The sequence below is a fragment of the Choloepus didactylus genome, chromosome 23 (genome assembly GCF_015220235.1).
Source record: "Choloepus didactylus isolate mChoDid1 chromosome 23, mChoDid1.pri, whole genome shotgun sequence".
NCBI lineage: Eukaryota > Metazoa > Chordata > Mammalia > Pilosa > Megalonychidae > Choloepus > Choloepus didactylus.
Genome location: NC_051329.1, coordinates 29,825,829 through 29,830,504, shown reverse-complemented (window position 1 = coordinate 29,830,504; position 4,676 = coordinate 29,825,829). Strand labels below are relative to the sequence as shown.

General features: G+C 38.0%; 1 pseudogene; it reads left to right on the top strand.

Annotated features, from left to right (window-relative positions):
• Nucleotides 1-314: 314 nt before the first annotated feature.
• LOC119519587 lies at nucleotides 315-1,526 on the top strand (annotated as a pseudogene).
• Nucleotides 1,527-4,676: the final 3,150 nt, after the last annotated feature.

The window sequence follows — 4,676 nt, the reverse complement described above, 5'->3', positions numbered from 1 at the left end:
CAAATTGTTGAACTGTAATCCAGTAGCCTTGATCTTTGAGAATGATTATATAACTATATAGCCTTCATCTTGTGACCATGTGATTGTAAAAGCCTTGTGACTGACACCCCCTTTATCCAGTGTATGGGTAGATGAGTAATAAAATAAAGACATGCAAGAAAAAAATAATAGGCTGAGAATATTATGTAGGGCAGAGAAAGCCCTACATAAACTATGGACAATAGTTAACAGTACTACTTTAATATTCTTTCATCAATTCTTCCATCAATGTTTCAAAATTGGAAGAAAAAAAGAATGCCTTTCCTTGTCAAGTTAATACCAAACAGAAAATGCAGTAACTCAATAAGGAAATCAATTTGCAGCAGACAATGATTTATCAAGCTAGCCAGGCTCTTAACTGCTGTGTTGATGGAGAGCATGGGAAAGTGTCACTTGAAGAAGCTGAAGAAGAAAGACTTCTTCTAATTGCAACTGAAAAGAGAACACTTTTGATTGACAAACTGAATAAACTGAAAAATGAAGAGCCTCAGAGGAAGAATAACACTGGTCCCATATCCCAAAGTGAATTTGTCCCATCCAAAGTATCAGTTACTTTGTCAGAAATTCGCTTGCCACTAAAAGATTTTGTCTGCAGTATAGCTCAGAAACCAGATGCAGCAAATTACTACTACTTCATTATACTAAAAGCAGGAGCTGAAAATATGGTGGCCACACCATTAGCAAGTACTTCAAACTCTCTTAATGGTGACGCTCTCCAAGATGTGTACAATGACTTTGAAATAAATATTGAAGTTTACAGTTTGGTACAAAAGAAAGATCTCTTAGGGCCTGATAAAAAGGAAAAAACATACAAGTCCAAGGTTATTACTCCAAAGTGACTCCTGATATCTATAACCACAAAAAGCAATCTTCATTCTTCAGTTATGGCCAGTCCAGGCGGACTCAGTGCTGTGCGCACCAGCAACTTTGTCCTCGTTGGATCTCACACACTGTCATTATCTTCTGTGGGAAACACCAAGTTTGCTCTCAACAAGGTAACCTTTTTATGTCCTTTGGAAGGTCATATTTATTTAAAAATAAAGTGTCAAGTGAATTCAAGTGTTGAAGAAAAAGGTTTTCTAACAATATTTGAAGATTTTAGTGGTTTTGGCGCCTGGCATCAAAGATGGTGTGTTCTTTCTGGAAACTGTATCTCTTATTGGACTTATCCAGATTATGGGAAATGAAAGAATCCTACAGGAAGAATAAATTTGGCCAATTGTACCAGTCATCACATAGAACCAGCCAACAGAGAATTTTGTACAAGACGCAACACTTTTGAATTAATTACTGTCTGACCACAAAGAGAAGATGATCGAGAGACTTCAGTCAGCCAATGCAGGGACACACTTTGTGTCACCAAGAACTGGCTGTCTGCAGATACTAAAGAAGAGCATGCTCTCTGGATGCAACAACTCAATCAAGTTATTGTTGATATTCACCTCTGGCAGCCTGATGCTTGCTACAAACCTACTGGAAAGCCTTAAACAATGGCATCACATATAGAGTTTTTGAGCTATGTCATAGGTATCTTAAAGAAACACTTATGGGCATGAGGTTCACTGATTGCATTTTATGCTTTAAATACTAAAGGGTGTGTGCCAATATTCACTACATATTATGCAGTATTTATATCTTGTATGTAAAACTTTGTGATTTATCTTCTGTCATTCATAAATTACTAGAAATAAATACATTATTGCACATAAAAAAACACATTAGATATCACTCTATACCCATCAGAATTGCTAGAAACAAAGAGTCAGATAATAACAAGTGTTGGCAAGGATGTGGAGAAATTGGAACCCTCATATACTACTTGTAGGAATGTAAAATGGTGAAGCCCCTTTGGAAAAGTCTGGCAATTCTTCAAACAATTTAAACATACAGTTACCATATGACCCAACAATTTCAAACATAGATATATATAGATAGATAGATGATAGATAAATAGATAGACAGATAGATAGATAGATAGATAGATAGATACTCAAAAGAATTGAAACCTATGTCCACACAAAAACTTGTACACTTTTTTTGTTCCTCAAAAAAAAAATTGTACATGAAGATTCATAACAGCATTATTCACAATTGACAAATGAGGAAACAAAACAAATGTCTATCAATAGATGAATGGATGAACAAAATGTGGTACATCTATATAATGGGATAGCATTCAGCCATGAAAAGGAATAAAGTACTAATACATGCTACAACATGGATGAACCTTGAAAACATTATGCTAAGTGAAAGAAGTCAGTCATAAAAGACTACAACGTGATTCCATTCACATAAAATATCCAGAATGGGGAATCTATAGAGACAGAAAGTAGATTACTGAATGCTTAGGGCTGGGGGTAGGGGAGCAATGGGAGAAATAGTGAGGTTATATCTAAAGAATCTGTGGGTTTCTTTCTGGAGTGGTGAAAATGTTCTAGAATTGACTGTGATATGGTTGCACATGTCTGTGAATAAATTAAAAACCAATGAGTTGTACACTTTAAGTGGTGAATTGTACAGTATATCTCAGTAAAGTTGTTTTTAAAAAAAGTATAGAGGGTGTCGGAAATAAAGCGGTACCTGTAAGGGAATAAACGCTCTCTCGGTTCTGGAGGAAAAAAGAATTTATCCACGATCTTGCAAGATAGGGCGTCCAGCCAAACACACGGAAGGCTGACGCGCCAGAGGAAGAGAATGGCAATCTTTAAATCTCCTACTCCTAATTTGCAAGTCCCTCCCCTGTTTCCCCATTGACTGGGTACTACAGAGGTTACAGCCTATCCGAGAACACTAACTAATTCATCTTTTGAGATTTTAATTTGTACAGCCAATCCCAGAGAGCCAACTAGCTCATTATTGAGATTTTGAACTGATCAGCCTATCCCCCCCAAATTTTTATTTTTTTTGCTGTGAGTTCCTGCCTCTGATATTACCTCATATCTCTTTACATTCCAGTAACTATGGTTACTTTTCCATATAAGGAGCAGGCAGATTCTCTCTTCTCTTTGTCTGGGGCTTGTTTAAACTGGTTTTGCCTCCATTTCCCTTATTCCATGCTGTCTCTGTGTGAAAATGAAACTTATTCCTTTCTTACAGATTCCCTCCTCTTTCTTTTTAAACACTTTTAGTTTTCACATTTTAGATTCTCAAATTTGCTAAGGGCTTTTTCACATTCCTCATCATAGAGATCTTTCTTATTTTTGATTCTAGTGGTTTTGATGGGTTTTTGAACTAGCCTTTGAGAACACGGGATTATGTAGCACCCAGCTGTTATAAACATTTTGGCTGGAATGATAAGGAAAATTAAAATAGATGTTGCAATTCCTTTCCATTTCTCGAACCAATTTTCCAACCATTCTGTGAGTGGGTTGTTAATGCTAGAATTCTTTTCTAGTTTCTGAAACAAGGCTGTTAAGCCTTGTAGGGCTTTGGTGATAGTTCCATTAGGTGTGGTATTATTGGGGATGAATGTGCGACAATTTCCCCCAACTATAGCACAGACGCCTCCTTTTTCAGCTAGCATTGTGTCTAGGGCCATTCTGTTTTCCCATGCCATTCGGCTAGTGGCATCTAACTGTTCTGCTATTTCTTTAATGACATCCCTGGTATAGTTGATAAATTTTAGCTGATGACTGACATTTTCATTGATGGTGACCCACCAGAATAAGGACGTTTTAAATTCTGCAGCTACTTGATTTTTAGCTTTAAACTCATTAGGAACTTTCTGGGGAACCCCTATACTATCTACAAACATTTTTTTATTGAAGGAACTAGGTACATTTTGTACATTTTTCTTTTCTCCTTTGCCTTGGGTTGGTACTTTCTTATTACTTTCAAATGCCAGGGTAAATGAGATAGCCAATTGAACCAGAGCACAGGTTCCTCCTCACCTTTCAGGTAGTGTTGGCCAGAGGATGCCCTTCCCACAGTACCACCAGAGGTCTGCTCGGGGTATAGTTAGGCTGGAGAAGTTGCCAGTACTATCCTTGCTCACATTCCACACCTGTGTACACAAAGCCATGGTACCAAGATCCTGGAGCCCTTCTTCCCATCTGGAGAGACAGGCAGAGTGGTTTCCGGGACCAAGGTGAGACACTGGTATGGCTTTGACACTTCCCTTCTGGACTGGAGGGAAAAGGGAGGACAACGTACTACAACTTTCACCAGGAGTAGCATTTTGAAAGAGGAGTGTTATACATTTAAACTCCCTTTCATGCTTTTTCATCCCCAAGGGGAAGGGCATAATCTGAACAGTGGGTTGTTTGGTTGTACAAGCATAACAGTCACTTCTGTTTAGACTCTGGATGGTATGTTTGCCCCATTCTACCCAGGCATTTGTATTTCCATAACCTGTCTCTATTTCTGTGGTTTGCTTTAAGTCTTTGGCCTTAAGTATTCTAATGACCTTGGGGTCAATTTGAACTGGGGAGTTAAATTCCAGCCAAGTTTCCCTTAATGGTTTTTCCTCCAACTTGGGTAAGACCCATCCCTCATACTGTGTGGTCCACCAAGCAGTGTTCCAAGAATAACAGGGGTTAGGTGTCTCATAAGTTATACTCTCAAATGTTTGTCCCCCAACAATCTTGCTTTCTATTTGAACAGTCTGCTTACATAAATGCTTATATTCCTCCCTCAGT